Source organism: Pongo abelii, chromosome 6 (assembly GCF_028885655.2).
Source record: "Pongo abelii isolate AG06213 chromosome 6, NHGRI_mPonAbe1-v2.0_pri, whole genome shotgun sequence".
NCBI classification, from domain to species: Eukaryota; Metazoa; Chordata; class Mammalia; order Primates; family Hominidae; genus Pongo; species Pongo abelii.
Window position 1 is genome coordinate 52532352 of NC_071991.2, and position 23894 is coordinate 52556245.

At 42.1% G+C, this 23894-nt stretch overlaps 1 pseudogene; it reads right to left on the reverse strand.

Moving 5' to 3' along the window:
• Positions 1–462: 462 nt before the first annotated feature.
• On the reverse strand, positions 463–2263 carry LOC129060345 (NADH-ubiquinone oxidoreductase chain 5-like; annotated as a pseudogene).
• Positions 2264–23894: the final 21631 nt, after the last annotated feature.

Sequence of the window (23894 nt, forward strand, 5' to 3'; positions counted from 1 at the left end):
ATTGAATGATATTTTGAGGCATTACTGTCTCCTCTTTACAGAAGAGGAAACTAAGGTCCAAATAGACTGCATGACAAGCCTTACATCTCATAGCCAGGATTTAAATGCAAATTTTAACTCCAAATCTAGTGCTTTTTCTATATCATAATATGTAATAGGTGACTTTTCTTTGGGGCATGACTTAGTGGTTGTACCTACACTTTCTCTTCTGATCCTTCTCTTTCTAGCTCCAATAATAGAATCCCCACTCCTTCCAAAGAAATAGCTCTACATTTTATTTGATAACCTGGAGTAATATGACTTCTGCCTCCAACTTCCCATTGAAACACTCTGCAGAGTTGGGTTTCCAAAATAAATGTGCATAGATCTTTATATGATTATGGACGTTGATTGGTGGTAGTTACTGGTTGGATGTTGTTTGTTGGTGTATATATTGTAATTGAGATTGCTCGGGGTAATAGGTTATGTAATTAGAAGGAGGGTTAGGAGGAGGGGGATGAAGAAAGAGAGGAAGTAAAGTTTGATTATGCCTTTTTGAGTTCAGATGGTGATGGAGGCGGAGGTTTGGTATTGTGAAATTGTTTTGGGTATTAGTTTTTCTAGTCAGATTAGGTCTAATAGAAGTGGGGCTAGGTTTTGGCTTATGAGAAGGCTCAGGCGGGGGGTTGCGCGGTGAATAATACTGGGGTAAAATCCAAGTATGTTGGAGAAGTAAAAAGTATACAGTGGGGCTTTTATTTTGAGCTTATTAGTTAAGTAGCTGTTAGAAGTCCTAAGGAGGTGACGCCTAGGGCTGCGAGTTTTAGATGAAGCGGGATTGTTATTTGGGGAAGGGATGTGGGGAAAATGCTGCTGGATGAGAAATCCTGCGAATAGGCTTCCGATTGTGAGGCGTTTGATGGGGTTTAGCAGGGTGGGAATATATTCGTTGATGTTAGTTAGAGTTGGGAAATGGGGTTGACCCGTTAGGGTGAGGAGGATTATTTGAGTGCTATAGGCACTTGTTAGGGAAGTGGCAATGAGAGTAATAGATAGGTCTCAGGCATTGGTATATGATATGTTTGCGGTTTCGATGATGAGGTCTTTGGAGTAGAAGCCTGTGAGGAAGGGCATTCCTGCGAGTGCCAGGCTGCCAATGGTCAGGGAGGTTGAAGTAAGGGGTAGAAATTTGAGCAGTCCTCCTATTTTTCGAATGTCTTGTTCATTATTGAGGTTATGAATGATGGATCTGGAGCATATAAATAATATGGCTTTAAAGAAAGTGTGGGTACAGAAGTGTAGAAATGCTAGATATGGCTGGTTGATGCCAATTGTGACTACTATAAGTCCTAGTTGGCTCAAAGTGGAGAAGGCTACAATTTTTTTGATATCGTTTTGTGTTAGAGCACAGACTGCTGTAAACAGAGTAGTGGTAGCGCCTAGGCATAGTGTGAGGGTTTGGATTGGTGGGTTGTTTTCTGATAAGGGTTGAAAGCAGATGAATAGGAAGACTCCAGCTACAACTATGGTGCTTGAGTGGAGTAGGGCTGAGATGGGGGTTGGACGTTCTATGGCTGAGGGGAGTCAGGGATGAAGGCCAAGTTGAGCTGATTTTCCTGCTGCTGCTAAAAGGAAGCCTATCAGTGGGAGGAAATTGGGATTGGTATTTAGAAGGAGTATTTGTTGTGGTTCTCATGAGTTGGAGTGTAGGAGGAATCATGCTAGGGCTAGGATGAAGCCAACGTCGCCAATGCGGTTATATAGGATTGCTTGGATGGCTGCTGTGTTGGCATCTGCTCGAGCATATCATCAGCTGATGAGTAGGAAAGATATAATCCCCACGCCCTCTCAGCCGATGAAAAGTTGAAATAGATTGTTAGCGGTGACTAGGATTAGTATAGTGATTAGGAAAATAAGTAGATATTTGAAAAATTGGTTAATATTTGGGTCTGAGTCTATGTACCATAGTGAAAATTCTATGATGGATCAAGTGACGAATAGTGCTACGGGGATGAATATTATGGAGAAGTAGTCTAGTTTAAAGCTGAGCAAGAGTTGTAGTGTTTGGGTTTGTTGTTCAGCATCAGTTTGAGATAATGGCTTCTTGGTCCAGACATATAAATATTATTGTGGGGAGTAGGCTGATGATAAAGGTAGATGCGATAATTGTTTTTACATAGTGTGGGTATGAATTCTTTTTGTCAGGATTGATGAAGGTAGTAATGATGGGGGGGATTAGAGAAGTTAGGGTTAGGATGGTTATGGTAGTGTACATGGTTATTATTTTTATTTGGAGTTGCACCAAAATTTTTGGGTACTAAGACCAATGGATAGCTGTTATCCTTTAAAAGTTGAGAAAGCCATGTTGTTAGACATGGGGGTATGAGTTAGCAGTTCTTGTGAGCTTTCTCGGTAAATAAGGGGTTGTAAACCTCTATTGTCAGACTCACAATCTAATGTTTTGATTAAACTATATTTACAGGAGGTGAACCCAGTAATGATGCCAGGGTTGAGAGATAGAAGGAGGATGGGGGACAGGTATATGAGTATTAGAGTGTTTTCTCATGTAAGGGAAGGTTTTATGTTGCTGATGTGGTGTGTGAGTGTACCTCGTTGTGTTGTAGTGAATATATAGAGGGAATATAGGGCTGTAATTAATATATTAAGTCCTGTAAGTAGGAGGGTGGCGTTTGATCAGGAGAATGTGGCTATTAGTACGAGGAGTTCTCCTAGCAGATTAATAATGGGAGGCAGGGCAAGGTTGGCGAGGCTTGCTAGAAGTCATCAAAAGGCTATTAGTGGGAGTAGGGTTTGAAGTCCTTGGGAGAGAATTATGATGCGGCTGTGGGTTTGCTCGTAGTTTGAGTTTGCTAGGCAGAATAGTAGGGAGGAGGTAAGCCCATGGGCGATTATGAGAACAGTTGCGCCGGTGAAGCTTCAAGGGGTTTGGATGAGAATAGCTGCCACCATGAGAGCTTTATTACTGGACCTCTCCATGGTGGTTGCTCTGTGGACCACCACTTGCTCCTCCTGTGTTGCCTTGTCCTGCTCTCTTCTGGTCCTCCTCTCTCTCTGAGTGTTCCTCCTCAGTCTCCTTTGAGGGTTCCTCTTTCACTCAGAATGATCAATAGTAAAAATGTCCATGAACTATGAAGAGAAGCCCCCATCACCACTCACAGTTACACAGTGGTTGCACATCAGCGCATTTCCCAAAGTCTGGATGATTCAAAGTAAATAGCACCGCCCAAAGAACGAGTTCCTGGTCTAGGCTGGGACCTAGTCTGTCTTCTTCACTTTTGAATCCTCACTGCTTTGTTCATCATTGGTACAGAAGGAAGTATTTGCTGAGTAAATTGAAAGAATAATGAGTAGGAGGTCTTCTAATAAAGAGTCCACTTCAGCCAGGCGTGGTGGCTCGCGCCTGTAATCCCAGCACTTTGGGAGGCCAAGACAGGCGAATCACAAGGTCAGGAGATCGAGACCATCCTGGCTAACATGGTGAAACCCCGTCTCTACTAAAAATACAAAAAATTAGCCGGGCGTGGTGGCGGGCACCTGTAGTCCCAGCTACTTGGGAGGCTGAGGCAGGAAAACAGCGTGAACCCGGGAAGCAGAGCTTGCAGTGAGCCCATATCATGCCACTGCACTCCAGCCTGGGCGAGAGTGCGAGACTCCCTCTCAAAAAAAAAGAGTTCACTTCATGGAGAGGGTGCAAGAAGTGGCCAGAAATGTTTGGGGCCTTCCTAGGCAACTGTGAAGAGTGCAGTGTGACTACCATATAGGGTAGAAGGCCGGAGGCACTGCTGAAGATGAGGTTGGGAAGTGTGAAAGACTCAGAAAGTGCCAAATAAAAAAAAAAAAAGAGAGAGAGAGAAAGATTACCGAGATGACTGGGTGCCTTATGGAATGCTGAGCATTGTCTAGTGCGCTTTTCCATAATATCTGGTTCTACAGTGGTCTGCAACTTTCAATGTTTGAACTCTTTTACCACTTTGTAAGTTGTAGAAAATTGAGAGTAATGCAAATTAATCTTTTTTATGGAAATGAAATGAATTTTGTCAGGTAGGTGACATTGATTCCCTGCCTGCTTCACTCCCAAACCCTTCCATGGAAGCATTCAGGTTTGCATCTATTAACAAATTCATTTTAGTATTCTTCATTGCCTATTTATGTGTCTGCTCTGTGGACACACCTTTGAACTGGGCTTTAACACGTTACTAGTTCCTCATTTTAATGAGCAACATATAATCTTTGACCCATGTTCATTTTATGTTTGCATGAGAGTCATGATTTTACCTTTTTGTAGAGAATTATCCTTTAAAAGAAAGTAGATGACAATTAGGCTCTGAAGGGCCTTAAAAGCCACTTTAGAGGGTTTAGCTTTTATACAGTGTCAGAGGATTTTAAAGCTGAAACAAAATGGAATTAGATTTGTGTTTTTGGACAAACACTTTTGGAGTACGTGTGGTTGGGGTAGAGAGATCAGCTATTGGGCCATTGCTGGAGTCCACTTTGGAGAAAATGAAAGAAGGAATAGGACACAATTTGAACCTTAGAAAGTAGAGTGATGCCTGGTGCTTCAAAAACACTTACTGAAGGAATAAAGAAGTGAATGAACTTACTAACTTTAGGAAAGGCAAATAAGAGAGGCATTTCTGAGGGCAAATTTAAATTAGGTGCACCCACTACCTTCCAGACTCGATAATTTAAACCTTATGATCAGATTCTTCGGGTTTATATTTTCACTTGTCCTTATTAATACTTTTTTTTTTTTCTAGTAGCATCAAGTAACAGATCTTCTTCTTCTTTTTTTTTTTTTTTTTTTTCAGAGTCTCACTCTGTAGCCCAGGCTGGAGTGCTGTGGCGCCATCTCGGCTTACAGGAAGCTCGCCTCCCGGGTTCACGCCATTCTCCTGCCTCAGCCTCCTGAGTAGCTGGGACTACAGGCACCCACTACCATGCCCAGCTAATTTTTTGTATTTTTAGTAGAGATGGGGTTTCACCATGTTAGCCAGGATGGTCTCAATCTCCTGACCTCATGATCCACCCACCTCGGCCTCCCAAAGTGCTAGGATTATAGGCGTGAGCCACTGCGCCTGGCCATAACAGATCTTCTTAACTACACATACTCTAAAATCCTCTTTAACTCAATTTTTTACTTACTTTCACAATTTTATACTTGTTTCTGTTGATTCAGAGAGTCTTTAGGTCACAGGATCTCACAGCTGTCCTCCCTGCAGAGAATTATGCTCCCTAGAGAGATAAGTGAAAAAAATGCGCACTTTGAGGTTGTAGACAGTGACAGTGGGCCCAATGAGCCACTCACTGTGTAGTCTCCTCCTCTTACATCATCAGTATGTGGCTTTTGGGTCAATGGGACATTAGCAGGCATGATACAAGCAGGGGCTGGGTCATGTACACTGGGGCTTGTTTCCTAGAGCAATCTCTTTTGGAACCCAGCTACCAAGCTGTACTGAAGTCTAGGCCATCCTGTTGCACAGTAAGACCACATGGGGGAAGAGCTGGAGTTGGAGACACTCATGGAAGACCATGTGAAGGAGATGGGGATCCCTTGCTAAGCTCCCTGCTGAATATAAGCTGTGGGAATGACCTCAGCCAACACCATGTGGAGCAGAACTTCCTAGTCAACCCATAGACTTAGGAGAAATGATAAATCATTGTAGTTTTAAACCACTACGTTTCTCTGTGTGTGTGTGTGTGTTTCATGTAACAATAGGAAACTAAAACACAGGGTGAGAGTAGCTTGCCTAGAGGGTGACCAGGAAGAGTACATCTGAGGGAAATTTACTGTTTGAAAAAAATCTCAATCAATGCTTCCTGTGGTTTTGTTCAGCCATAATTCCTATCTGCAGTAAGGTAGTGTCTTAAGTCTATTTTTATTGCTATAAGACTGGGTAATTTATAAATAAAGAGGTTTATTCAGCTTATGGCTCTGCAGGTTGTACAAGGGACCTGGCAACAGCATATGCTTCTGGTGAGGGCTCAGGAAGTTTCCAATCTTGGGGGAAGGGGGATGGGAGGGGGCATCACATACAGAGAGGGGAGGCACCATGCTCCCCTTCTTCCCCTTCCCGTTCCTCTTCTTCTTCTTCTTCTTCTTCCTTCTTCCTTCTTCTTCTTCTTCTTCTTCTTCTTCTTCTTCTTCTTCTTCTTCTTCTTCTTCTTCTTCTTCTTCTTCTTCTTCTTCTTCTTCCTCTTCCTCTTCCTCTTCCTCTTCCTCTTCTCCTTCTCCTTCTCCTTCTCCTTCTCCTTCTCCTTCTCCTTCTCCTTCTCCTTCTCCTTCTCCTCCTTCTCCTTCTCCTTCTCCTTCTTCGCCTTCTTCGCCTTCTTCTGCTTCTTCTGCTTCTTCTTCTGCTTCTGCTTCTGCTTTTGCTTTGGCTTCTTGATCTTGACAGTCTAGCTCTGTTGCTCAGGCTGGAGTGCAGTGGCGTGATCGCAGTTCACTGCAACCTCCACTTCCCTGGTTCAAGTGATTCTTGTGTCTCAGCCTCCTGAGTAGCTGGGTTTACAGGTGTGCACCACCATGCCCAGCTAATTTTTTTTGTATTTTTAGTCGAGATGAGTTTTTGCTATATTGGCCAGGATGGTCTCAAACTCCTGGCCTCAAGTGATCTGTCTACCTTAGCTTCCCAAAGTTCTGGGATTACAGGTGTGAGTTACCACACCTTGCCCACCATGTTCTTCTAAACAACCAGCTATTACATAAACTAATAGAGCGAGTACTCACTCATTACCATGGGGATGGCACCAAGCCATTCACGAGAGATCCACCTCCATGACCCAAACACCTCCCAGTTGGCCCCATCTCCAAAACTGGGACCAAATTTCAATATAAGATTTGAAGAGGACAAATATCCAAACCATCTTAGGTAGCAAGTGCACCGTCTCTCAGCAGGCTAAGCTCAGCTCTCAGCAGGCTAAGGCTAATGGGTCTTTGAGTGCTTCATTTACTTTATTCTCTGCCTGTTCTGCCTGGGTCTTACTGGAGGGAAAGATACCACAGCAAGCTCTCAGGCACAGCAGATTCTAAAGGGACATCAATAATTGGCTGTCTATGTCAGACAGGTGTCTGAAAAGTTGGTGTCACCATAGCAAGCTTTTGAGGGGTGTGGGGATTGGATCCATTTGGCTAACTAATAATGATATTTAATACACACATATGCCTTCATAGAAAAGTTTGAACATGAAATTAGAGCTAATTAAAATAGAATATGACAACCTGAAGTGACTTTGTCTTGTTCTTGCTTTGGGTATATTTTTTATATCACAGGGAAAGGACTTTTAATTGTAAAAGTTAGCTACCCTTGGGTGACCTAAAAAATGAATACCTGTCTAAAGATACAACAATCAATGCTCCCCTTTCTTTTTTTTCTTTTCTTTTTCTATTTCTTTCTTTTTTTTTTTTTTTTTTTGAGATGGAGTCTCGTTCTGTCACCCAGGCTGCAGTGTGCATTGACACAATCTCGGCTCACTGCAACTTCTGCCTCCCAGGTTCAGGTGATTCTCTCACCTCAGCCTCCTGAGTAGCTGGAATTACAGGTGCCTGCCACAATGCCTGGCTAATTTTTGTATTTTAGTAGAGATCAGTTTTCACCATGTTGGCCAGGCTGGTCTTGAACTCCTGACCTCAGGTGATCTGCCCGCTTTGGTCTCCCAAACTGCTGGGATTACAGGCATGAACCACCATGCCAAGCCTCCCTTTTCAATATTTCTTACAGAATTACCACTTTAATCTTCACCCTTTATTCATTTGCTCTACTTCTTATCCTAATTACCAATATATATAATATTGAATGAAAATTTTAGTTGCTTTGCTTGAGGAAGAATATTTGGTTGCAGATCTATGAACTGCTGTTGGGCTTTTGCTTGATTAAGTGGATAAAGTAAGCTGAAAGCAATAGCAGATAACTCGGGGCAATTTTTGCTGAGGATATGTGAAGGAAGGGCAAAGGAGTGGTGGTGAGCTATCAGAGAGATAGCTCTGGAAGGGTTGTTCAAGGCAGAATTATTGGAGTGAAGGGCTCAGCAGAGGCTCTTCACTCTGTTTCTGTTTCTGTGAGATCTCCTGTAAAATATCCATGACTAGTAAATTTGTTGTGGAATTGGTCTGTCTTGAGATGTATTGAAGAAGTCCTGAGTCCTTGGGTGTGGGATATAGCAGAGACTGCCTCTGGAGATCCACATCATTGGGATTCCATGGGGGAATGTTTGTGGCAGGAATTTCAGCATAATGAGCAGAAACTGGCCCTCCCACAGAATCTTTCCCCTCTCATTAAGAAGAGTGCTCCTCCTTTCTTCTGTGCGCAGGCCAAATGGATTTGATTATCAAGGGCCAAGTTCATGGGAAGGGGGGAAGGGTAATGAATAGGTTGGGGCACTGTTGCTTTGCCTAACCTTGTTAAAAGAAGCCCAATTTTGTTTGGGAAGCCACTCCCAGCCCCAGGCAAGAAATCAGGATTAAAGTAATTACAGTATCCTATTTCTCTTTGCCAGTGATTGATTTAGGGAACTGGGCATATGACCTGATTCTGGCCTGTGAGATAAAAGGGGGATGTTTGCTGAGTGACTTCCAATTTTCTTCCGTAATAAGAGAGGTTTGTATTACCAGAAGGTCCTTTCCCACCAGTCCTCTTCTTTCCTACTTGGATTAGTATGGTGTGAGGAAGTCATGGCTGGAGCTTTGGCAGCCATTTTGTGACCCTGAGATGAAGGCCAATACAATTGCAGGGAGGTTATACAACCTTGGAGCTACCTATCTCTAGACATTTTGTCAGGTGAGATGAATAAATACATTTGTGGTTAAGCCACCATTAGTCAGGTTTTCTGTTATGTGCAGCTGATATAGAACCAAGTGCTCCCCCTCCTTTGGTCATAGTCTAGATGAAGTTAGACGCTTTAGTCCTCACCTTGTGGGTAGGGTTGGAGTTTCCAAGTTGCAGCCCGAGGCGGCTGCAGAATTGAGGTAGTGTTCTGGGGTCATGAAGGGTTTGCTTTTGTTGCTAGGCAGCACGCTGGGGTCTGGTCCTTACAGAGCTCTCTCTCTCAGTGTTCTTTACCTGTCTCCATGCTCCCTCCCTCCATCTTCTAGGAACTGTCTCTGCCTGTGGGGATGGACAGTAGCATCTAGCCTAGAGGAGCCCTCTGAGGTAGGTCACACTCCAGTTGGAGTTGGGTGTGTTCCACTTTGGTGAGGATCCTTTCAACTTGGACAGGGCCCCCCCCTCGCCCCATAGCTCATGGGCATAGATGCAATGCACCACCTGCAATCACCTCAGGTCACCTCTGATGAATATTCCACCTGTGGGGTGATCTGACCTCTTCCTTCCAACCAACATCATCTTCCATGCCATGCCCCACACATTAACCTCCAGTAACATTCATGTGTCTTCTTTTGAGAAATGTCTGTTCAGATCTTTTGCCCATTTTTAATTAGATCATTAGATTGCTCTTCCTATAGAGTTGTTTGAACTCCTTATATATTCTGGTTATTAATCCTCTGTCAGATGGATAGTTTGCAAATATTTTAATATTTTTCCCCATTCTGTGGGTCGTTTTACACTTCATTGATTGTTTCCTTTGCAGTCGTGGCTACAGCATTTTTTTTCTTTCTTAAACTTTTATTTTAGATTCAGGGGTACATGTACAGGTTTGTTAATACAGGCAAACTCACGTCATGGGGGTTTGGTGTACAGATGATTTCATCACCCAGGTATTTAGCATAGTACTCGATAGTTATTTTCCTGATCCTCTTCCTCCTCCCACACTTCTCACTCAAAGAGGCCCCAGTGTCTGTTGTTCCCCTCTTTGTGTCCATTGGTTCTCTCTTATTTTTATTTTTATTTTTTTTTGAGACAGAGTCTCGCCCTGTTGCCCAGGCTGGAGTGCAGTGGTATGATCTCGGCTCACTGCAACATCCGCTTCCCAGGTTTAAGCAATTCTTCTGCCTCACTCTCCGGAGTAGCTGGGATTACAGGTGTTCGCCACCACGCCCAGCTAATTTTTGTATTTTTGGTAGAGATGGGGTTTTACCATGTTGGCCAGGCTGGCCTCAAACTCCTGACCCCAAGGGATCCACCCACCTCAGCCTCCCAAAGTGCTGGGATTACAGGCGTGAGCCACCACATCTGGCCCAATTGGTTCTCATTATGTCGCTCCCACTTATAAGTGAGAACATGGGGTATTTGGTTTCCTGTTCCTGCATTAGTTTGCTAAGGATAATGACCTCCAGTCCCTGCATATCCATGTTCCTGCAAATGACATGATTTTATGGCTTTTTTGTGGCTGCATAGTATTCCATGGTGTATATGCACTACATTTTCTTTGTCCAGTATACTATTGATGGCCGTTTAGATTGATTCCATGTTTTTGCTATTGTGAATAGTATTGCAATGAACATTCACGTGCATGTGTCTTTATGGTGGAGTGATTTATATTCCTCACTCAAATGGTAGTTCTGATTTTAGTTCTTTGAGGAATCACCATACTGCTTTCCACAATGGTTGAACTAACTTACACTCCCACCAGCAGTGATAAGTGTTCCCTTTTCTCTTCAACCTTACCAGCATCTGATATTTATCTATTTATTTATTTATTTATTTATTTATTTGAGACAAAATCTCATCCTGTCACCCAGGCTGGAGTGCAATGGCATGATCTTGGCTCACTGCAACCTCTACCTCCCAGGTTCAAGCGATTCTCCTGCCTCAGCCTCCTGAGTGGCTGGGATTACAGATGTGTGCCACCACACTTGGCTAATTTTTGTATTTTTAGTAGAGACGGGGTTTCACCATGTTGGTCAGGCTGGTCTCAAACCCCCGACCTTGTGATCCACCCACCTCGGCCTCCCAAAGTGCTGGGATTACAGGCGTAAGCCACCATGCCCAGCCTATTTTTTTGACTTTTTAGTAATAGCCATTCTGACGGGTGTGAGATGATATCTCATTGTGGTTTTAATTTGCATTTCTGTAATGATTAGTGATATTGAGCATTTTTTCATATGCTTGTTGGCTGCATGTATGTCTTCTTTTGAAAAGTGTCTGTTCATATCCTTTGCCCACTTTTTAACGGGGCTGTTTGTTTTTTTCTTGTAAATTTGTTTAAGTTCCTTATAGATTCTGGATACTAGAGCTTTGTCAGATGTATAGTTTGCAAATATTTTCTCTCATTCCATAGGTTTTCTGTTTACTCTTTTGATAATTTCTTTTGCCATGCAGAAGCTCTTTAGTTTCATTAGAACCCATTTGTCAATTCTTGCTTTTGTTGCAATTGCTTTTGGTGTCTTCATCATGAAATATTTGCCAGTTCCTATATTCAGGATGGTATTTCCTAGATTATCTTCCAGAGTTTTTATAGTTTTAGCTTTTACATTTAAGTCTTTAATCCATCTTGAGTTAATTTTTATAATGGTATAAGGAAGGGGAGGGTCCAGTTTCAATCTTCTGCATATGGCTAGCAAGTTATTGCAACACCATTTATTAAATAGAAAGTCCTTTCCCCATTGCTTGTTTTTGTCAGCTTTGTCAAAGATCAGATGGTTGTAGGTGTGCAGCCTTATTTCTGGGTCTCCATGCTGTTCCATTGGTCTATGTGTCTGTTTTTGTAGCAGTACTGTACTGTTTGGGTTACTGTAACCCTGCAGTAGTTTGAAGTCAGGTCATGTAATGCCTCCAGCTTTGTTCTTTTTGTTTAGGACTGTCTTTGCTATTAGGGCTCATTTTTGGTTCCATAGGAATTTTTTTTTTTTTTTTTTTTTTTTTTTTTTTTTTTTGAGACGGAGTCTTGCTCTGTCGCCCAGGCTGGAGTGCAGTGGCGAGATCTCGGCTCACTGCAAGCTCCACCTCTGGGGTTCACACCATTCTCCTGCCTCAGCCTCCCGAGAAGCTGGGACTATAGGCACCCACCACCACGCCTGGCAAATTTTTTGTATTTTTAGTAGAGACAGGTTTCACTGTGTTAGCCAGGATGGTCTCAATCTCCTGACCTCGTGATCCACCCACCTCAGCTTCCCAAAGTGCTGGGATTACAGGCATGAGCCACTGTGCCCAGCCGGTTCCATATGAATTTTAAAATAGTTTTTCCTCATTTTGTGAAGAATGTCATTGGTAGTTTAATAGGAATGGTATCAAATCCATAAATTGCTTTGGGCAGTATGGCCACCTTAGTGATATTTATTCTTCCTATCCATGAGCATGGAATGTTTTTCCATTTGTTTGTGTTATCTCTGATTTCTTTGAGCAGTGTTTTGTAATTGTCATTGTCATTGTCATTTTATGACCCTGGTTAGCTGTATTCATAGGTATTTTATTCTATTGGCTACGGCATTTTCTTAACACACAAGTCATTTAACCTTTCTATGTCCCAGCTTCCACACTGATAGATAATTATATCTACGTTTGATTGCTATTGCGGAAACCAGATGAAGTGAAAATGCCCAGGTCTCAATTGGGCATTGCTGCTTCTCTTGCATTGACCTCCTGCTCGAGTTATGCAGGTTATATGAGGGTTTAAGGAATTTGGCTCAGGGTTTATGAACATGAGGTCTCAATTGGGCATTGCTGCTTCTCTTGCATTGACCTCCTGCTCGAGTTATGCAGGTTATATGAGGGTTTAAGGAATTTGGCTCTTTTTTTTTTTTTTTTGAGACGGACAGAGTCTCACTCTGTCGCCCAGGCTGGAGTGCAGTGGCATGATCTCGGCGCCTCACTACAAGCTCCGCCTCCTGGGTTCACGCCATTCTCCTGCCTCAGCCTCCTGAGTAGCTGGGACTACAGGCGCCCGCCACCACGCCAGGCTAACTTTTTGTATTTTTAGTAGAGACGGGGATTCACCATGTTAGCCAGGATGGTCTGGATTTCCTGACCTCATGATCTGCGGGCCTTGGCCTCCCAAAGTGTGAGATTACAGGCGTGAGCCACCGCGCCCGGCTGCAAGTTTCTTTTAGTGTTTTGAGTAACAACCTAAAAAGAATGTTCAAGGCCCTAGCTGAGTGCAGACTTTCAGAGGAAAACATGCAGCTGGCTGGGTCACAGAGGGATTAGGCACCTAGTGTTTTTCAGTCAGAACAGAGAAAAAAGCAGGAAGAACCGAGAGACCCCACAACATGAGATGATGTATGTTAACATTTGTTACGATTTACTAGAGACCAGCACTTTAGGTAGAGAGTTCAATGGCAAAGTTCTTATTATTCTCACCCATTATACAGATGAAGAGCTGAAGGACAGAGAGGTGAGCTAATGGCCCAGCATCACACAGCTGGTAAATTGTAGAGCTGGACTTTGAATCTAGGTATCTGTCATCAGAATCCCTGCTCTAAACAATAAGCCAAGTGTTGCATTTAACATACTCCCCAGAATACAGGAAGCGCTGGAGAAAGATTACCTTTGACTATAATCATTTATAAATGCACATTAAGTCTGTAGTACCATTAGATGGATTTGTTTAAAATTCCTTGAAGTGCCTCAGAGATGGTAAAATAAGATAATGCAATCTAGCAGATGTAAAGACACTTAACAGTGTTAAAAGTTGGTTTTAGTTTATAAGTTGTATAGGCATACCTTGAAGATATTGTAGGTTTGATTCCAGGCCACTGCAATAAAATGTATATCACAATAAAGCAAGTCACTTAAGGTTTTTGGTTTCCCAGGGCATTAGGCTGGGTGTGGTGGCTCACATCTGTAATCCCAGCACTTTGGGAGGCCCAGGTAGGCAGATCACCTGAGGTCAGGAGTTCAAGACCAGCCTGGCCAACATAGAGAAATCCAGTCTCTACTAAAAATACAAAAATTAGCCAGCCATGGTGGTGCATGCCTGTGATCCCAGCTACTTGCGAGGCTAAGGCAGGACAGTCGCTTGAACCTGGGTGGTGGAAGGTGCAGTGAGCCGAGATGGTGCCACTACACTCCAGCATGGGCAACAGAATGAGACTCCATCTCAAAAAAAAAAAAAGTTATGTTTATACTATATGTAGTCAATTAAGTATGCAATAGCATTATGTTTAAAAAACCCAACATAAACAAATTTTTTTAATATAAATATGTCCCACGCAATATTTGGGCTGTATTTATACTAAAAAAGTATTTGTTTATCTAAAATTTAAATTTATATGGGCCTTCTGTGTTTTTATTCACTAAATCTGCTTGCCCTTGCTTGGGAGTCTCTTCTGTCTTCGCTGAATGAACAGGCTCCTGTCCTTTGGCTTCTCACTAGGTTTCATCAATGAGAGACATCAGCAGGAGAGAAGGGGACAGGAAAAGAAGGAGGTAGGGGTTTATTCTTCTCTGGTCCACTGCAGATTGGCGGTGTTCCTCCTCATCGGCCACAGCTCTGGGGTTGGCTAGCTGCTCCCTCCTTGCCCTTTCAGGCCTAGGATTGGTACCAGTTCCCTGCCCTTACTGACCCTAGGATACTGAACTATCCCTTTTTGGTTTCCCCAAACTCAGTCCACACCTTTGTACATGAGATTCCTTATTAAATTCTTGTCAAATTGTCCAGTTTGTGGGTGTCATCTGCTTACTGTTTTACCCCTACTGATAAAGGCATGCAATGTTTTACACCTGACATGGTTTGGATCTGTGTCCCCACCCAAATCTCGTGTTGAAATGTAATCCCCAATGCTGGAAGTGGACCGTGATGGGAGGTGATTGGATCATGGGGAATGGTTTAGCACCATCCCCTTGGTGCTGTCTTGTGACAGAGTTCTCACAAGGTCTAGTTGTTTGAAAGTGTGTAGCACCCTGCCCCCTTGGCCCTGCTCCTGCCATGTAAGACACCTGCTCCCACTTTGCCTTCCGCTATGAGTACAAGCTCCCTGAGGCCTCCCCAGAAGCAGATGCCACCATGCTTCCTGTACAGCCTGTGGAACCGTGAGCCAATTAAACCTCTTTTCTTTATAAATTATGCAGTCTCAGGTATTTCTTTACAGCACTGTGAGAATGAACTAATACAATGTGTGAAGAAGATACTGTTAATATATCTGTTTTGCAGATGACAATAATAAGGGTCAAAGAAAGGTTAGGTAGGTTGCCCCAGGTTTTGCTCCTGCTAAATGGTGAGAGTAGGTATCAAACCTAAATCTGTCTATTCCAAAACTCAGTTCACTACTATACTATGCTTTATTAATGAGCTCGAGGATGCTGGAGCTGCTGGATAGTTTCCAAGAAGTTTCACTGTTTATGCTTTCCTACTGGCATGCAGAGGCACAGACAGATCTGTGAGGCAGACTACATCATGGCCCCAATTCAGTTTCTTTTTTCTTTTTTTGAGACAGGGTCTTGCTCTGTCACCCAGGCTGGGGTGCAGTGGCACGATCATAGCTCACTTTAGCCTTGACCTCCTAGGCTCAGGTGATCCTCCCACCTCAGCCTCCCAAGTAGCTGGGACTACAGGTGTATGCCACCATGCTCAGCTAATTTTTTGATTTTTAGTAGAGACAAGGTCTCAGACTCCTGGCCTCAAGTGATCCTTTCCCCTTGGACTCCCAAAGTGCTGGGATTGTAGGCAGGAACCACTGCCTGGGGTTTTCTTTACTCCTTCTTGCGCTTGGAGCCTACTTCCCTGCCTCTTGACTTGCTTTGGCCAATAGAATGAGGCAGAAGTGATGGGTGCCATCCATAAGGCTTGGTGGACCCAGCAGGACTTGTAAGATCCAGGGAAGAACAGATGAGTGGAATACAGTGGGGAGTGATAGCCACGGCTTCAGGTAGGAAACTGGGGGTCTGGGTAACCGGATTGAGACAGAGGGGTATAACAATTTCTTATTGGCTAGTACCACTCAATATTCAAGGCCTGATGAACAAGTGTATTTTGTAAAAACAAAAACAAAAAATCGCAAACAAACAAACAAACAGAACTGGTTGTGGGAAGCTCATCTTAGTTTAATCTAATTTCAACAAAATTTTTACTTTTCTGGTTTGTAAAGGGAAGTAACAATAAATCAAAGAAAGTCTCTATTATTGTGACTTAAATGTTTAAAAATGTTAAGTAATTTCATGGGTTTATCATTTTGCTGGTTAGGCTTTGAGAGCATTGTCTTAAATGATGACCGCAAGACAGTTCTAAATACCATTTCCTGAATCTAAGGGACTTGCATCTACTTTGAAGACAGTGAAAGCTATTCTGGAGGGTTATGGGTATATATATGAGTTCATTAAGGACCCACAAGGTCCCACAATAGGCTGTTGGCAAGCTGAGGAGCAAGGAGATCCAGTCCAAGTCCCAAAACTGAAGAACCTGGAGTCCAATGTTCGAGGGCAGAAGGCATCCAGCATGGGGGAATGATGTAGCCTGGGAGGCTAGGCCAGTCTTTCCTTTTTACATTTTTCTGCCTGCTTTATATTCCCTGGCAGCCGATTAGATTGCCCGCACCAGATTAAAGGTGGATCTGCCTTCCCCAGCCCACTGACTCAAATGTTAGTCTCCTTTGGCAACACCCTCACAGACACACCCGGGAGCAACACTTTGCATCCTTCAATCCAATCAAGTTGACACTCAGTATCAACTATCACACCCACCAGGTAGGGCAGTGACTGCATCATATTCATTCCTTTATTTAAGGCATCTGATGCTGTCTCTAGTATGTAGTTAGTGGTTGTATAAATGTTTACGGACTTGAAGTGAATTTTAGTCTTTTGTATTTGAGAGGCTAATATTCAAACAGACAATAGCTAGACCATATATACAGTTACCTGCACTAAATACAGGGAGCCAAGTAACAACCCCTGTAGCAATGGCCCTAAGTGCCAAGACTTGATTAATGACTGACAGCTTCCCTATTTTTTGTTCCCTATTTCTAACTTGGGACCAACTGGAAAAAGCCAAATACGCTCTCCTAACCAATTGCATAGAATTTTCCACTTACAGTTAGCCTGCCTAGAGCTTTCCATGCCAACAGCTTCAGGGCACACCTGAAGCCTTCCCTTTTGCCACCATATGCTTTCCTACTCCTCTGCCTTTGTGCTGGTGGCTGACTCTTTTGCTATAGCAAGCTCTGAGTAAGTAGCCATTGCTGTTTCTGATTTGGGTGGTTTTCATTTATTTCTACACGTTTGGAGTAACTGCTTTTCTTAATAAATTGAAATAGAAGGATTTAAATTATTTTAATTAAATGCAACAAACATTTATTGTATGCCCAGTGTATGCCAGGTGCTAGGCTATTTCCTATGTATTTCTGCTATGGTTTTATATGTATTTATATATGGAAAATGATATAAGGTATGTATCGACCTTAGTAGTGGTTAATTCATACATGCACACACTTCATATAATGTATAACATTAAAATAATATTTTCCCATATATGTTTCCTATAATAATATGAATAATTAAAAATGACATCATTAATATTTCTGTTTTCTTTTGGTTTCCTTTAGGATTCTGTTTCCTGTTTCCAACTTAGACTCTGGCTCAAAATTGAGTGGGTGGGGACAAAGCAGAATCATCAGTCCTGAATATGCAGATGTCCTTTGATGTCTGAGGGAATTACACACATTAGGTTTCCTTTTCCAGCTTTATTTCCTATGACACGGTAGTGACAATTAAGAGCAATTGAAACACTTCTGCTCATAGTCTTTAGACTTCAATCACAGGACCATTGGTAGAAATTCAGCTACAGTAAAACCCATGGGGCCTTCCTGGCAAATTGGTGGCATACTTACCTCTGTCTCCTTACCGCAGTCTTTGGCAGACATCTTTAATCCATCACTGCACTTCTGCCTGAAGGAGGCTCCTAATAACAGTGCTGCAGGCAGCCACTGCCAATCAAATGCAGGGTTATACTCAATGAAACTGATTTGCCATGTCTGTTGTAGAGTTTTGTCTCAGTCTTGATCTAACAAAAGCTCAGATGTTGAAGTTATCACGTGAGGAATGGCTGAAGAAGCTGAGAAGGAAGACTCAACGTGACTTTCAGAATTGATTTTTTAAATTTAGATCTACATTTTAATTTAGATTGGGTTCTTTTCTTCTTTGAGTTTTGGAAGTGGTTTGACTTAATTTAATTTAACATAGCTGAGGCAAAACTTAGAAAATTAAATAAATAGGAATATATTTGAAATTCTGCATTTAGGTTCAAAGGCTCATGTACCAAGTGAAGGAAGCAGATTCCACAAAACTGGCCTGGGGGTTTGGTAGATGATATTCTTAGGACACATTGACAGAAGTCCAGCATCTGCTGGATTGTAGGAAGTAGCAATTCCAAAACATTCTATCATGATTAGACACACCTGAATTATGATCTTTGGTCTGGGAATCCTATTTTAAGAAAAGCATTAAAATAACAACAACCAGAGAGTATTAAAGGAACACAATGGAGGAAAACAAATAATCTGAACAGTCTGTCATATGGGGAAGATCTGATGAAGATGATAACGGTTGGTTTGAAAAAGAGAAAGCAGATGTGAGCACAATGACTGTCTTCACATATCTGCAATTTTATCACATAGAAAAAGGAACAGGCTGATTCTGGAGAATGTTTCTTTTCTTTTTCGCTTTGCATAATTAGATTTTTAAAAAATTGTGGTAAAATATATATAACATTAAGTTTACTATCTTAACCGCTTTTAAGTGCACAGTTCAGTAATGTTAAGTACATTCCCTTTTTTGTGTAACCAATCTCCAGAAGTTTTTCGTCTTGCAAGACTAAAATTCTATGCCCATTAAACAACTCTCCATCCCTCTCTCCCCCAAGTCCCTGGCAACCACCATTCTACTTTCTCTTTCTATGACTTTGACTCCTCTAGACATCACATGTAAGTGAAATGATACCGTATTTGTCTTTTGATAACTGGCTTATTTCACATAGTGTAATGTCTTCAAGTGTCATCTATGTTGCAGCGTGTGTCAGAATTTCCTTTATATATGCCACACTTTGTTTATCCATTCATTCCTCAATGCCCATTTTGGTTGCCCCCACCACTTGGTTATTGTCAATAAAGCTGCTATGGACATAGGTGTACAGCTATTTCTTTAAGACCCTGCTTTCAATTCTTTTGAATATATACCCAGAAGTGGAATTGCTGAATCATATGGTAATTCTGCTTAATTTTTTTGAGGAAGTGCCATACTGTTTTCTATAGCAGCTGCACCATTTTACATTCCAGCAACAGTGCACAAGGATTCCAATTTCTCCACAATCTAGCCAACACTTGTTATTTTCTGCTTATTTTTTGGATAGCAGCCATCCTAGTAAGTGTGAGGTGATATCTCTTTGGGATGAGGAGTGTTTCTTAAACTATAAAGACTCATTCCCCTTTTGAAAAAAAAAATTCCAGCCCAATGATATCTGAAATTTCAAAATAAATGGAATATTTTGTACAAAGAGAAATTAAAACAATGATGTATCTTAGTGTGCTTTTCCCTATCCCACATACTCCTTAAACTTCACCAAGCTTGTCTTCCTCCTTCCCACAACAAATCTTTCCATTAGAAAGCCTAGAGCAGGGGTTGGCACACTGCAGCCCACAGACCAATCTGTTCTAAAAAAGTAAATCTAGAAAACAATTTGTGTAAGAACATCCAAGAAGATTTTGGAAAATGTTATTAAAACTTATAAATTTAAGATGAATAAATACAGGAATAGGTCAGTAGATAAATGTCCATTTATTTATTTATAATGTTATTTACAACATTACAACTTATAAATTACATAAATATATTAATAAATCATAAGAATGATTTTGATAGCAGCCATCCTATTGAATATGAAGTGATATCTCATTGGGATGGGGAATGTTATGGTTTTTTAATGTATAAATAAATCATAACAATGATTTATTTACATATGTTTTACATTTATAAATATTATATAAATTATATATTAAAATATATGTATATATAAATTATATATAAAATTATAAATAATTAAGATCATAAAAGTATATTAATTTTGTAAAACGTGAATATATTGGACTGGATATATATAATTGGACTGACTGGTTATATATAATTGGACTGATATATATGATTAGAACATACTATTCTAAAAAGTAGGCCAGGCGTGGTGGCTCACGCCTGTAATCCCAGCACTTTTGGAGGCTGAGGTGGGTGGATCATGAGGTCAAGAGATTGAGACCATCCTGGCCAACATGGTGAAACCTCATCTCTACTAAAAATACAAAAATTAGCTGGGTGTGGTGGCACATGCCTGTAGTCGCAGCTACTCAGGAGGCTGAGGCAGGAGAATCGCTTGAACCTAGGAGGCAGAGGGTGCAGTGAGCCGAGAGCGTGGCACTTCACTCCAGCCTGGTGACAGAGTGAGACTCTGTCTCAAAAAAAAAAAAAAAAAGTAATAGAAATTATATCTTGGATATTATCCTATGTAATATAACTAGAATTCAACATATACTTCATTTCTCTTAGCAAGGGGGAAATAAAGGATATGTCAACATTATAGGTGGCTTAAATTTTATGCTTTGTGCTTTTTTGTAGTTTCTAAATTTTCTTCCACGAATGTGTAAATGAGTATCACTTCAATAGTCAGAAAATGATTATATTATAAAAGGTAATGAATTTCCATTACTGAGGCATTGATTAGGAGTTGTATGTTTAATTTGCTTGTGTTTTTTTTTTGGAGGTGGGGTCTTGCTATTGCACAGGCTGTAGTGCAGGGGCTATGAATACATGTGATCATAGCACACTGCAGCCTCAAACTCCCGTGCTTAAGTGATCCTCTTGCCTCAGCCTCTCAAGTAGCTGGGACTACAGGTATGTGCCACCATGCCCATTGAATTTTACATTTTTTTTTCAGAGACCTATAGAAGGAGGTCCTTTCTACACTGGATGGTAAGTTGGAATTGATGGCCCAAAGATCCAACTCAAATATATTTTATTTTTTTGTTTATAGTAGTTGGAACATTAGTTGGAGTCAGAAGACCTGGGAGCAGCTCACACCTGTAATCCCAGCACTTTGGGAGGCTGAGGCAGGTGGATCACGAGGTCAGGAGTTCAAGACCAGCTTGGCCAACATAGTGAAAACCCGTCTCTACTAAAAATACAAAAATTAGCCAGGCATGGTGGCCCGTGCCTGTAGTCCCAGCTGCTCAGGAGGCTGAGGTAGGGGAATCATTTGAACCTGGGAGGTGGAGGTTGCAGTGAGCCGAGATCTTGCCACTGCACTCCAGCCTGGAGAGCGAGACTCTGTCTCAAAAAAACAACAACAACAACAACAAAAAAAAACCAAAAAACAAAACCAAAACAAAAAAAACCTTGGAGCTAGACCTGTGTCTATCCCTATTCTCCACTTAGGTTTGCAATCCATTTTAGCTTTTAAGCCTTTGTTTTGTTTGAATGTAGAATGAGAGTGAATAATACCTTTAACCTTTCTAATTACAAGGATACTGCAAAGACAAATGAAACAACGAAGCATCCAGCAGAAAAACATCCTGTTTTTTTTGTTTTGTTTTTGTTTTTTTCTTTTTTAAATACAGAGTCTTGCTGTCACCCAGGCTGGAGTGCAGTGGCGTGATCTCGGCTCACTGTCAACCTTTGCCGCCTGGGTTCAAGCGATTCTCTTGCCTCAGCCTCCCGAGTAGCTAGGACTACAGGTGCGCACCAACACGTCCCGCTAATTTTTTTTTGTATTTTTAGTAGAGACGGGGTTTACACCATGTTGGCCAGGCTGTTCTCAAACTCCTGACCTCAGGTGATCCACCCACCTTGGCTTCCCAAAGTACTGGGATTACCGGTGTGAGCCACTGTGCCTGGCCGGTTTTAAGAGCAATACTTGTGATGTTTATTTTTGTACTGCACCCAGAGGCTTAGCAACAATGTTACAGTTCCAGAGCTCTACATCCCAACAATTCTCCAGCTCTCAGATTTCCCTGGAGCAGGTCACCCTCTGATCTTTCAGGCTGAATGAGGCATATTTTTCCTTTCATTTGCCAATACCTGTGTTACAGCTCAAGCCCCCAGCATTATGTTATAGTCCCATAGTCCTGACTGGTCAGGAGTCATGTGGAGACTATAGCCATAACAAGCTGTAGGTGCTCAATCAATGTTAAATGAGTCCAGCTGAGTTGCTTCTTTGCTCCTGTGTGTTCTGACTTCACTTGAAATCCTTTGATTACCTTGGTTGGGGATCTTCTTGGGAGCCCTCTGAACTTTCTTGGAAATTGTCTAGACTAACTCAGCAGAGAGCAGTTTTAATAAGGCTGACAACAAGACAGAGCTGTGAAGCTGCTGAAAAGTGGTAGCTGTGGTTGTGCTGGAATGAGATGGAGCCTGGGGTGGAAGATTTGGGCTCTTTTCTGAGCTCTTCTGTCATTAGCATGTTGGTTGACCCTAGTTTCCCCAACCTGACCAGGCGGGAGCTGGACTCTGGGATCTTTAAAATTTTGTGGGGAGCTATTGTCTGTGTTGAACCTATGATTCCAAGTTAATGACCTAGGTTTCAGTCTGGCCTCTGTAGGGTCTTAGGGAAATCATTTTGTATTTTTTAAACTCAAGAATTACATGAAATCAAGTATGTGTAATATCCAGGGCTATGTCTAGTGTCTGGTAGGTTCTCATAGTATTCTTGTCTGCCTTCCTCCCCTTTAGTCAAACAGGGATAAATTAATCTTCAACAAAACGTTAATTGAGACTTACAGTGCCCTCTCATAGGGTCACTCATATTCTTAGAGGAAACTCTTAAAGATGGTGTCAAAATAAGTGCAGACTTAGGAAGGACAGCCTTTATTCAAAATGATTATTGTTGGTGGGGTGTGTCTGTGGGGGTGAGAAATGAGAACGGGGAGGGACTGTTGCAATAGGGAGAATTACTGACCATAAGATTTGCGATTGTCTCAGGCGTTAGGCGAATAAGGGTTTTCTTTATAAAGAGGAATAAACAAGGCTAGAAAGAACTGTGGTGTGGGGAAGTGGGATGAAAGAGTGACATGGCCAGACAGTATATCAGAGAACATTTTACCCTGAGGTCAGCCTGTTCTCTGGAGGGGCTGTCTGCTGGTTGAGGCTGAGAGTGGGTCAAAGTTCAGAGGCTTGTGGGAAGGAGAGAAGTTTAACCAAGTTAACTTCTTTTACTTTTTTTTTGAGATAGTCTTGCTCTGTCACCCAGGCTGGAGTGCAGTGGTGTGATCTCGGCTCACCGCAGCCTCCACACCCTGGGTTCAAGCAATTCTCCTGCCTTAGCCTCCCGAGTAGCTGGGACTACAGGTGTGCACCACCATGCCCGGCTAATTTTTGTATTTTTAGTAGAAAGGGGTTTCACTATGTTGGCCAGGCTGGTCTCGAACTACTGACCTCAAGTAATCCATCCACCTCATCCTCCCAAAGTGCTGGGATTACAGGTGGGAGCCACCACGTCCAGCCAAGTTTGGTTAACTTCTTATTTTATCCTATTGATCAGTGAGGATGAAACAGTTCAGCTAATCATTTATGAAGCAAAAAATGGGAATTTGGAAGGTCTGTGTCTAGCCTTGTCATAGATAAGCAAGGAGGCATCTGTGAGTCTTTTCTCAGTCATATGGGGAAGGGTGGTTTTTTGTGCTAAACCATTTTCCACAACACAAAAGGATGTTTGTGCCCTTCCCCTCATTCATATGTTGAAATATTAATCCCCAAAGTAATGGTATTTGGAGGTAGGACCGGGTTAGAGCCCCCATGACAGTATTAGGGCTCTTATAAAAAGAGAAGAAGACATGGGATCTCTTTTCCTATGTGCACCCACCAGGGAAAGGCCGTGTGAAGATGTAACCAGGAAGAGGTCCCTCACCAGAACCCAGCCATGCTGGCACCCTGATCTCAGACCTCCAGCCTCCAGAACTGTGAGAAATAAATGTTTGTTGTTTAAGCCACCCAGTCTCTGGTATTTTTGCTATAGCAGCCTGAATTGATTAAAACAGCAGGGGATGTCTTGACCTTCCCTGTTTTCCAGAAGCACAGGGCTCAGGTAAAATTCAACAT